Source organism: Triticum aestivum, chromosome 4D (genome assembly GCF_018294505.1).
Source record: "Triticum aestivum cultivar Chinese Spring chromosome 4D, IWGSC CS RefSeq v2.1, whole genome shotgun sequence".
In the NCBI taxonomy this organism is placed as follows: Eukaryota; Viridiplantae; Streptophyta; class Magnoliopsida; order Poales; family Poaceae; genus Triticum; species Triticum aestivum.
Window position 1 is genome coordinate 379,182,156 of NC_057805.1, and position 11,984 is coordinate 379,194,139.

Consider the following 11,984-nt stretch of genomic DNA (forward strand, 5'->3'; position numbering starts at 1 on the left):
AGGCTTACCAGTTATCACAGTTGCAAGTATTGAGGCCTTGCTGGCTTACCACAATAGCTGCGACCTGCAAGTGTTGAGGTCTTACTGAGGGTGGTTATCAACTAACACTTTGGAAGAACCTAATATATGCATTTGCATGTTAGATCCTGTGAACCATGAGTATCTTGTAAGTGCCGCGCCCTGTTGCTACCAATCCACAACCTGTGGTAACCATTATGAGCCTGTATTCTTTGTAGGTATTACGCACTGTCTCTCTAATTTTGCTGGCAGCCGCATGCCCTGGATTGGTTGCACACTCGTGCTCATCTATCGTATCACACATGTCAATCCTTCCACATGTCAATGTTAATTATATGCTCTGTTCGTAGATGATTCGATAGACAGTACAAAAAATTTCATTGTAGGTTTGGAATATTTTGGGATGTGAACAAGTTGCAAAGCTCAATTCTCCATATGAGATCAAGAAATAATAGATATTTATTTTATCTCAGTTTCATTGAAGAATGAAACAGTCATATTGGCTTTTGTGTTTAGGTGTTATTTTTTATCTATATGGCATAAGGCTTGTGTGGATTTACTTATGGAACTGCAATTTGTGTTGTCTTATTCGGCATATGCTAACCAATCAATGGTATCTTTCTAAAGACCTAGGTAAATACTCTTAGCAAAGAGGCTGCTATTGATGCCTTCAAAAGGGATAGTGATAGATCTAAGAGAGTGGTGAGGAGAGCCGCGCGGAACACTTAAATACATTTCTGGCTTCCTTCAAAATACAACTAGGCTCTGCTTTATAGAGGACTTCTAAAGGATGGCTTGAAAAGGGATGGATGCAAGGATGGTGAAGATTTGGTAATAGACGGTCTTCTCCCAGTTTTATGCAAATTAACTGGGCAATTCTCTTGTGCTTAACTAATAGGTAGAGGCAAATCTTTTGCCTCCGTTTCGAAAAAAAGAAAGATTCGATAATAGGGGGATGGGAGAAGGAGCCGGGAGGAACGATTAGATACATCCTTGTTTCCTTCAAAATACAACTAAGCTCTGCTTTATAAAGAGGACTTCTAACCGATATTAGAGAACTCTCTGTAGTATAAGATGCAAACATTATTATGAAAGGATACCAACAAAACAAACAGTATACAACTAAAAGATACTACCTCCTTTCCAGTTAAAAGGCCTACCCGTTTCTCTAGGTTGACAATTTTTCCAACCTAACACGAGTCATAGATCGTCAATATATACCATTAGAAACTTCAAATGTTATAATTTCCCATGTTATAATTTTTGTGATATACAATTTGCATCGCATTGGTTGAATTGGCAAGCCCAAACTTGGATGTGAATAGTGATGCATAAACAACCTTCATCTACAGTATATTTCAGTGGGCCTCTTCACATAGCATGATTACAGTTTTGGGTAATGTTCCTGCTCACCAGTTTTGCATAATAGCAAACTGTACCATAGGCCAGAGTCATGTTCGCTTCTAGTTTATGGATTACCTTCAAGATTTGTCGTCTTCATCATTTTATAAAATAGATTAGTGTGTCACGCAAACATGATTTTTTTAATCGAATATTGTTGAACCGGTATGGGCCCAAGCCCATCTACTTATCACTTAGGGCCCAAGCCCATGTGGAGGTGCTGACCTAGAAAGGGGCATCCAGCCCTCCCGTTCCCAGAAGAGCCGCCATACACGAGAGAGACCTCACGCAGGACACAAGGCACCATGAGCTCTCCTGTCTGAAGGTACTTCACCTCTCGTACAACATGGTATCAGAGGCCAGCGACGGCGGGGCCTAAGGAGACGGCGGCGACGTCCGGCGAGGCGGCGGCGGATCTGGGCGGCGTCCGGCGAGGCGGCGGCGGATCTGGGAGGCGCGGCGTGGCTGTGCAGGAGGTGCTCTGCGTGGCAGAGGAAGAAGGAGAGGTGGAGCTGCTGTGCTGCGCGGCAGGAGGAGGCAGCTGAGGAGCGGCTTGGTCTCCTCGAGAGTGGGCTGTGCTGCTGTGCGTGTGTGCAGGGGACGGGAGCTGGAGAGCTGCTGCGGGGGTTGGCTGTTGTTGGAGGCCAAGGTTCTCTGGAACTGCTGCTGTTTGCAGAGGAAGGAGAAGAGGTTGTTGTTGCTGCTGGAGCTGCTGCTGGGCATCTGAGTTGCTGGGTGCTGCTGCTAGCCAGGGGGTGTGAGTTGCTGCCGATTGCTGAAGGTGAAGGGGGCAACTCTGCTGTTGTTGTCGCTGGGTGCTGCTGCTAGCCTGGGGGGAGAAAAGGGACCGTGCAGGGGACAGTGCAGCTGTAGGGCTGTGTTGCTGAGGGTTGTTGTTGATTACCGGATCGGAGATGAGTAAACCAACTGGTCTTGCTGAGGCTTTCGAGAAGCTTGCTAAGATCCTCGCTGAGTCCAACTCTGGGGCCATTGTTCCTCGACAGGAAGTGGCTCAGAAGCTCTAAATGTCACCCCTGGACATGAAGCTGGAGGGGGCCACAAATTATTTGAGTTGGTCCAGGAGGGCATTGCTGGCTGTGGAACAGAAGGAACTAGATGGGCACTTATTGGGTGCGGTTGATGAACCAGGAGACAAGACTACCGCGGAGGGAAAGAGGTGGAAGGTCATAAACTCCGTGCACGTTGGCTGGTTGTTGAACTCAGTGGTGCCCCCCATTGGAAGCTCTGTGGAGGGACTATCCACGTCCGCCAAGATATGGAAGACTTTATCCACCTAATACTCAGGCAAGGGTAATTTCATGCTAATTGCTCAGATTGAGGGGAAGATCAGTCGGCTGCACCAAGGTGACGACATGTCAGTGATGGCATATGTGGCAGAACTGCAGGCTTTGTGGGCGGAGCAGGATAACTGCGATCCTCTGGAACTCTATGATGCCGCTTGCATCGAGTCAGGGCGCAAGTGGATTGCACGCAGGCGTGTGTTGAAACTGTTGGAAGGGCTCAAAGGTTGCTTTCATGGAAGGGGGGCATCCCTGTTACACCAACCTCTCCTGCCAACTATTGAGGAGACTATTGCAACAATGTCTCAAGAGGAGGTGAGGCTATCTCTTGAGCATGCAGACATGAAGGCTGTGCCGGCTTCGACATTTGCTGTCACTGAGCGCATGGAGTGGGGAGATCCCAACAAATGTCATGTTTGTGGGGAGATAGGTCACTGGAAGAGGGAATGTCCAACTCGTGGCAGAGGCAGGGGATACAACAGAGGGTGGACTGGCAGAGGTAGGCATGCTAGAGGCAGAGGTGGATACCTAGGGAACTCGGGGCAACTTTCTAGGGGCAGAGGTGGCTACTCAGGAAACTCAGGGGGGCAGAGGGTACATATGGTAGTTGAAGGGGACACCGGGACGTCAAAGGGCAAGGAAGTTGACGAGGCTGCCTATGGAGACTTTGCTCATTGGGCCTCCACTGATGAAGGTAATCCGACAAAGGCATCTCTTACTCCTAATGAGAATGCTTCAGAGTGGGTCCTAGACTATGGAGCATCTAAGCATGTTGCGGGTAATTCCTGTGTGTTTGAGTCTTACAATAAGCACCCTCCTACTCACAAGGGCACTATACAAACTGCCGATGGTACAAATCAGCCTGTCGTAGGGGTTGGCACAGTCAAGTGCACTTCAAACATCTCGTTATCGTCAGTTGTGCCAGCTTTTCCTATCAATTTGGTCTCTTTCAGTGCTCTCATTGATGAAATAGACTGTCGTGTGATCCTTGACAAGTTTGAATGCTTGATTCAGGTGCGACAAACGAGCCAGATGGTTGGGACTGGCACCAGGCGTAGGGGGCTTTGGTACATGGACCAGGAGGTGCAGCCAGACTTGGTGTGTGCTGTGACCACGGAGGACAAGGAGAAGTAGGCGATGATCCATCACTGTAGGATGGGGCATGTATCTTTTGATAAGATGAGTAGAATATTTCCAGATCTTATGTGTGGAATAGGCAAGGGCAAGTTGACATGTGATGCTTGCGAATATGCAAAACACACACGAGCCTCATATGTGAGTAAGGGGCTTAGGAGCATATCTCCTTTTATGCTTATTCATTCGGATGTATGGACGAGCCCGGTAGTGTCAATGAATGGAAAGAAGTATTTTGCTACCTTTATTGACTGCTATTCTCGTATGACTTGGATTTACTTGATGCGTCACAATGATGAGGTGTTTAGCTGTTTTCAGAACTTCCATGCTCTTGTAAAGAACCAGTTTCAGGTACAGGTCAAGGTGCTCATGACTGACAATGGCACAGAGTATGTGAACAACAATTTTGGGGCTTTCATGGCTGACCAAGGGATTCTTCATCAAACTTCATGCCCGGACACCCCACCTCAGAATGGAGTGGCCGAAAGGAAAAATCGTCATATTCTTGAGGTTGCTCGGTCGTTGATGTTTACCATGAATGTGCCTAAATTCTTATGGGATGAAGCAGTTATGACAGCCACATACCTGATCAACCGGACACCTTCTAGGATACTAGGTATGAAATCTCCATCTGAGTTGCTCGTTGGAGATAATAAGTTTGTTGTTTCCCCCAAGCTGTTTGGCAGTACCTGCTTTGTTCGTGATCATCGACCATCTGTTGGAAAGCTTGATCCTCGAGCTGTGAAGTGTGTCTTTCTGGGATACTCTTCTAGCCAGCAGGGGTATAAATGTTGGTGTCCCTCTGAAAAACGCAGGTTTGTAAGTATGGATGTTACCTTTAGGGAGTCTGAGCCATTCTATGGTGAGCTAACTGATCTCAGTCTGTTGTTTGCAGAGCTTGACCACCTGCACCCTGTGCACGATGGTAAGAGGGGGAGAAGGATGCGTCTCGTACTCATGATGATTCTGTGGGCATTAACACTGATAATGATGTGCAAGTTCAGGTCCAACCAATTGTGGGTAGAATTCCAGTTAGTACTCTCACCGATGATGATGTGCAGGTTCATGTCTAGCCAACTGTGGATACACTTAAGTTTGGTGCTCTCCAGGTTCCTGTTCGGGATCGATGGCAGACGAATACCCTGGTGTACTCTCGACGGCAACCACACGTGCAGGGGGAGCGGCAAGGCAGTGAGGCAAGAGTGCAGGGTGAGCAGCAAGGCAGTGAGGCAAGCTCATCTAACACAGTGGAGCTGCCCATTGTGTTGCGAAAGGCTACACGTGAAGCGGCAAGGAAGGGTGAAGTAGCAAGGAAGGCTCTACCAAAGGATGATGCTTGTGATGACCTTGATATTGGAAATTTTGTGTCTTATAAGGCTTTGTCACCTTCATATAAGGCGTTTGTTGCCTCCCTTCAAACTGTGTCAATCCCAAAGGATTGGAAGGTTGCAAAGCAAGATCCGAAGTGGCGTGAAGCGATGATAGAAGAGTTGGAAGCACTGAGAAAAAACAAGACGTGGGTGCTAACCACGTTGCCAGCAGAAAAGAAAGCAGTGAGTTGTAAGTGGATCTATACAGTGAAGCAGAATCCTGAGGGGAAGGTGGAACGGTACAAGGCTAGATTGGTCGCCAGAGGATATAGTCAAACTTATGGAATTGACTATGATGAAACATTTGCTCCCGTGGCAAAGATGAACACAGTAAGGATATTGGTCTCATGTGCTGCAAACTTTGGGTGGAAGTTGCATCAATTAGATGTCAAGAATGCCTTCTTGCATGGTGAGTTGCAGGAAGAAGTGTACATGGAGATACCACCAGGTTTTGGTACTTCAGAGACCACGGGGAAGGTATGCAGGCTGAAGAAATCCTTGTATGGACTGAAGCAATCACCAAGGGCATGGTTTGATAGGTTCAGACGTGCCATCCGTGGTATGGGGTATGGTCAGTGTAACGGTGACCACACGATGTTCTACAGGCACTCCGATCGGAAGATCACCATCCTTGCTGTTTATGTGGATGACATTATCATCACTGGAGATGATAAGGAGGAATACAGAGATTGAAGGGCTGTCTAAGCAAGGAGTTTGAGGTAAAGGATTTGGGCAACTTGAAATACTCCCTTGTCATTGAAGTTGCTCGGACAGAGAAGGGAATCTCTATGTGCCAACGAAAATACACCTTGGATCTCTTGAGTGACATGGGCATGATGGGGTGTCGTGCTGCCCCTACTCCGATTGAACAAAATCATCAAGTGATAGCACAATCAGGAGAGCTAGTGAATAAGGAAGATTATCAGAAATTGGTTGGGAGGTTATTGTACTTGTGTCATACCAGGCCTGACATTACATATGCCGTCGGGGTGGTGAGCAGATACATGCATGAACCAAGGAGTGGGCATCTTGATATTGTGCAGAGAATCCTGAGATACTTGAAGGGGACTCCGGGTAAAGGGTTGTGGTTTGGGAAGAGTGGACATCTTGAGGTGGATGGCTATAGTGACTCTGACTGGGCCAGTTGTCAAGATGATAGAAGATCCACTTCTGGCTACTGCGTGTTTGTGGGAGGAAATTTGGTGTCTTGGAGAAGCAAGAAACAGCCGGTTGTGTCTAGATCAACAGCAGAAGCTGAGTATAGAGCATTATCTCAAAGGTTGTGTGAGATGCTCTGGGTGAAGTACCTACTGAGTGAGTTGAAACTTCTGAGGAAGGGACCCTTGAAGGTGTGGTGTGACAATCAGTCAGCTATAGCCATTGCTAATAACCCAGTTCAACATGATAGGACAAAGCATGTGGAAATTGATCGCTTCTTCATTAAGGAGAAACTTGATGCTGGGATCATCAGCCTTACTCATGTCAGCTCTGGGCAGCAGTTTGCAGATTGCTTGACAAAGGGACTGGGAACAAAGGACTGTAACTTGGCGTGTGACAAGATGGGAATGATAGATATCTACCACCCATCTTGAGGGGGAGTGTTGAACCGGTATGGGCCCAAGCCCATCTACTTATCACTTAGGGCCCAAGCCCATGTGGAGGTGGACCTAGAAAGGGGCATCCAGCTCTCCCGTTCCCAGAAGAGCCGCCATACACGAGAGAGACCTCACGCAGGACACAAGACACCATGAGCTCTCCTGTCTGAAGGTACTTCCCCTCGTACAACAAATATGTTTCAGATCAGATCAAGGATATTGTGATTCACTATAACATCACATCTCTGCTATACTAGCATGGCGCTACAATTGGAATTTTGTGCCAATTATAGACTGTACTCGTCCCGAATAGCGAATCAAACACAACAAGAATTGTATATATTTCAGATAGTAGTTGCTGTGTCTAGCTGTGTTGCACTGAAATTACAAACATTAAAAACTGTAGAGACTACCGATATTTGATAATCACAATCCGTGCACACGGTATTCAAGAGCATGCGTTTGACACCCTTACTCAGTAGTTGAGTTATCTTTCTCCTTACACTCTCCCTCGTTGTTGCCTTCTACAACTTTTTTTGACTCGTTGCATCATGTAGACGACCTGTCAACTTTTTCTTCTGAGCAATTGCAATCAATGTCTTGTTTATAGGTTGATGACTTTTCTCCTATAGTGCCTACTGCTGAAGATCACAATGGAAATACAGAGCACCTGACAAACAAGTTTCCAGACGACAGGCTTGGCGACCGATATTTACAGGTGCTCTGCTTTTATGTATGATGTGACATATGATGCCCTGTTTCCAGTTTGTGCATAGCACTGTTTCAATCAGTCTCAATTCCAACACAATTTACATGCCAACCTATTCTATGTGAGGAGTCTTGATCATCTTCGGAGTGGTAGCTTTGTTCTTTGTGGTATCATCACTTTGTGCATGCGATGATCTGATGGCGGCTGTGGTTAGAGGTGTTGCGCAGTATGCAAATATCACTTTGGTCTACCAGTCAAGATGTGAGATGACATGGTTCACTGATACTCAGGTTGAGAAACAATTTTCTTTCCAGCATGGTAGTTGGGAAAACAAACTGGACTCTGTAAATCAGGGACATGATACACATTTGCTTTGGTCCTAAGCTTCAGTGTGTAAAAAATTACCAGTGTTGCAAAATTGTAAACTCTTGTATCGATGTATAACCGGATGGTTAGCTGAATGGATATCAATTGAAGTCACTTGGGCTCAATTGTGTTGAAACTGCTGGAACTCAGAGAGCCTGGGATATCCAGAGAATGCAAGCAAAGCACGGCCCATGCACAGTACCTGTATGGGCCGTGCATGGGCGGACATTTCGGCGCCCTAACCTGCCTCTTGCTGAAAGCATTTCGGAGACATGTACTTTTACTCCATTTTTTCTGTTTTGCTGCATTTCTTCATTTATTAAGTGATCTGGTCCTTCCACGGAAGGAATCATTTTGTAAAATAGTCATCTCTCCACCGAGAGCGATGTATGTCAACTCCAATTATATGTACCTGCACGGCATAATTCTTATGGTTGGACTTGGATGCTTCCAAGCTAATCATTTGGGAATTTCTCGCTCAACGCACTTCATAATCATTTTGATGATCAGTTAGCAGTTGCCAGATTAATCTCCCCCCTTTCTTCTTCTCAGGGCATCTCCAATGGGAGACGCTTAAATAGGCGCTTATGGTAAGGATTTTAGGCTAAGCGTCTGTGCTAGAGTCTGCACCTCCAACGCAAGTCGCAAATAACAGGCGCTCCACGAGTTAAAAATGAACAGAAACGTCAAGCGAAAAGGCTGGAGCGCTCGACGCCTAATTTTGCTGCGGCGCTAACAAATGAACGGGATTTGGCTGGGAATAAGACGTAACGGATGGGATTTTGACCCTGGCATCCCGTCTTAGCGCTCCCGTTATAGATGCCCTCAGAGGACCAATATTGTTGTTGGCGAGAGACAAGAATGTCCGCCGAGCGCTTCAGCTTGTAAGACTAGACTTTTTGTTGTCGTTGAGACAAGTCCAAACCTGCAATTGCATTATCACTAGGAAATAGGAATCCATACTTTCTATCATTAAACAGTGTATGCATTGAGATCACTTGGTGGCCATAGAAACTCATAGCGCATGATGATCTTCCAAGCACTTCTATTTGTTGCGAATGTACGTGCTTAGCATCAGTAATCCTTATTAGCGGGTACCGAGTAAAATGGCTCAATTAATCAGGATTCAGAAATTTCCAGGCAACTCGCATCATGCAGAAGCATTCCCTAAACAAAAGGAAACGGAATGTAAGAGCAACCACAACTCCACAAGATTGGTTAGAAAATGCAGGCCTGATGTTCCTCCCCATCACCCATTCTAAGTCCAACGATTCAAAACAATTGATTAACAGTCATCCAACCGATCGACACCCACACGCAGCACGTCCCCATGTTGCGCTAAGCATGGACACGGCCTCATTTCTTTACGGCCACTTGCCACAGTCCCATGAGAAATGATTAGTTCAAAAATGTCAATTAGGGGGGGTGGGGAATCTCCTCTCAGATCACGATGTGCCCTCATGCGTGCCTAATAACAGTGGCATCGCTTTGCAGGCAGGCAGCACATCCCAGAGACGGAATTAAGAAGGCATACCACAGTGCATTATTATTAGATCGTGGTGCTCCTCGTGCCTAACGGTAGAGAATTTTGTGAACTGGCTTGGCTTCCATTTTCTTTTCTTTTCCCTCAACTACTGGCAGCGGCATGGCCGGCCCAATGGCTTAAATTCCTGCTATCCCTCTGAGACTATATTTTAATCTTTGGAATATCTACAGCTTGAATAATACAGTGTGAAATAATTCAAGTGGCAGAGCATGCCAATCTATGCCAGGCTAGAGAACACAAGAAAGCCAAGTGATCGATTTAACACAGGGATAGCTAGGATGATTATGTGTTGAGATAAGTACTTTCTTGACATGTTTTACTGCGAGAAGAAGAAGCTGATGGATGGAGCATCGTGTGTGCCAGGCGAAAAGCCAAGGGAGGGAATATGCTGCTCGCCGGCAAAGGCATTTTGGGGTTGAGAGCAAAAGGAAAGGGTGGAGGAAAGGGGAGAAAGGTAGCTAGCTGGCTCCCGGAGAATGTTCATTTTGTGCGGTACGTTCCCGTCGTGGAACGGAGTGCAGCACGTCACGCGCGCTCAATCCGCTCCTCCTTGTAGCTTCCACCGGAATAAAGCTGCGTGCATCTCCTTTTTCCCTTGGCATCCTCGACGATCTTCCTTCTTCCACCTCCGTGGAACAAAACAGTAATGCCATGTACGTGATGGGGGATCTGGCCCGGTCGCCAGCATGGTCACGTTGCCATGGCTAGCGCATTAATGATCCATCACGCACCTGCAGCCTCGTCCAAGCTAAGATGCTCGCCACGAGATGGGTGGCAAGGAAGCATCCATCGATCCATCACCTCTATCGTACTTGTTCCAATATTTTGTCGGAGAAATAATCGTAGTCCCTTCGATCCATATTACTCGTCGCGGTTTTACCACAACTTTGCATCAATCAGTTGATGCGAAGAAAACAGGTGATAATTCTCTGGCACGTCGACGCTCGTAGAAAAAATGTGTATGGATTCAGGCGACAGTCGACGAGGGGCCATATGATTAGCACGCCGTGGGGATGCATGCATGACCTTTGGCTTGAGAAATACTCCTACAAAAATGCATGTGACGCGTCGCCGGCCATGTCTCGTGCCGCATCGATCCCACTGTCCCAAGCCGGCCGGCGGTTGAATCTACCCTACCCCCTCTCGATCATTGCGTTGCGATGCTCGACATGGGGAATTCCGTTCATATGCTCCGTGTGAAATGAGGTAGTACCAGTCTACGTGCATGCACCAAAATTTCTACTATAGCATAATATGTTTCCAAGGGGCCGGGTACGCACAGGACTAGTTTTGTAAGCACTCCGATGAGCATAGTTTGCGAATACTTGTGGTCGATTCAGCGCAAAGGACCGGCTGAAACCGACAGCAATATACTACTCGATCAGATGCTCTTATCCTCGCCTCGTTTTACATCTCGTGCGCGCGCCAGCATCGGGGACTGACCGGTTCTCTGAACGTGTTCATCACTCTGCCATCGATCTTCTGACATTTACTACTAACTGTCAATTCATAGTTTAAGATCCGCGGACGATTCACCGAACCCATTTGAACGGCGAAAACTACTGGTGGTAGTAGTAACAGTACATCACATCACTAGATGCGTCCACGCATCCAATGGCTAATTTGACTGTGATTTGCGAGCGTACCACTCCTGCGAGTTTCCAACTCTTGTGTTAAGGGCATGTACAATGCATAGCCCTAGGGTGATGCCTCGCATGTCATGTAGGATCGGATATCAGGTAAATTAGGTTCGGATAGGGAAGTGGGATCCTCTGCAGGAGGCGGGTGCTTGGAGAGAAAAAGTGTGGTCCGGTGACAAAAGCTGAAAAGGTTGGAGTGAAAAGTAGAGATGCATGTGTATTAGAGTCTTTATTTTCTACTCCCTCCGTTTCTAAATATTTGTCTTTCTAGAGGTTTCAACAAGTGACTACATACGGAGCAAAATGAGTGAATCTACACTCTAAAATATGTCTATATACATCCGTATGTGGTAACCATTTCAAATCTCTAGAAAGACAAATATTTAGAAACGGAGGGAGTATTTCTTAATGAGGCCCACTAGTTGTAACTTACATTGGGGAGAAGAAATAAATGTAGGTGCCTCAAACTACTTTTTGTCATGGGACGTATGTATCCATATGCCACCATTGTACATGCCCTAAGAAGCTTGGGACTCTTTTATCTCGTGCTGAACGGACGTAAGCCTCAAACCCCGATGAGGCGCCGATGGACAGATGTAACCGATGAGCTAGATCATCGCACGTGCGTACGTCTCCGACGGTGTTAGGGGGAGCTGAGCTCCGACCCCTCAGGCCAACTCCACCGCGCGACCCCATCCTGTCCGCCCCTGTCCGTTTGGGGTAAAATGGACAAACCAGACGGCCCAGCGCGCGGGCGCAAACGGACTTTTGTCCGTTTTGTGTCCGCTTTTGACCCATCCCCGGCCCAAGTTTGCGCCGGTTTTGGGGTGAAACAGACAGCGCGCGGACGGGCAGGACGCGCGCGCTTGTCCTCCCCTGGCCCGCCTGTCGGTGAGGGAAACCA

At 47.1% G+C, this 11,984-nt stretch overlaps 1 protein-coding gene across 6 annotated transcripts in view; it reads left to right on the top strand.

The window, feature by feature from the left end:
• The window catches only part of LOC123098033 (protein MOS2), a 10,460-nt gene extending 2,452 nt beyond the window's left edge, over positions 1–8,008 (top strand). For 2 of the 6 annotated variants that reach the window (XR_006447615.1, XM_044519905.1), the window contains exon 2: positions 7,430–8,008. The gene's annotated coding sequence lies outside the window, so the exon portion shown is untranslated. Of the gene's footprint in view, positions 1–3,734; positions 4,670–4,749; positions 6,992–7,429 lie in introns of all 6 variants that reach the window. The other 4 variants (XR_006447616.1, XR_006447618.1, XR_006447617.1 and 1 more) reach the window with 4 other exon arrangements.
• The last annotated feature ends 3,976 nt before the right edge of the window (positions 8,009–11,984 follow it).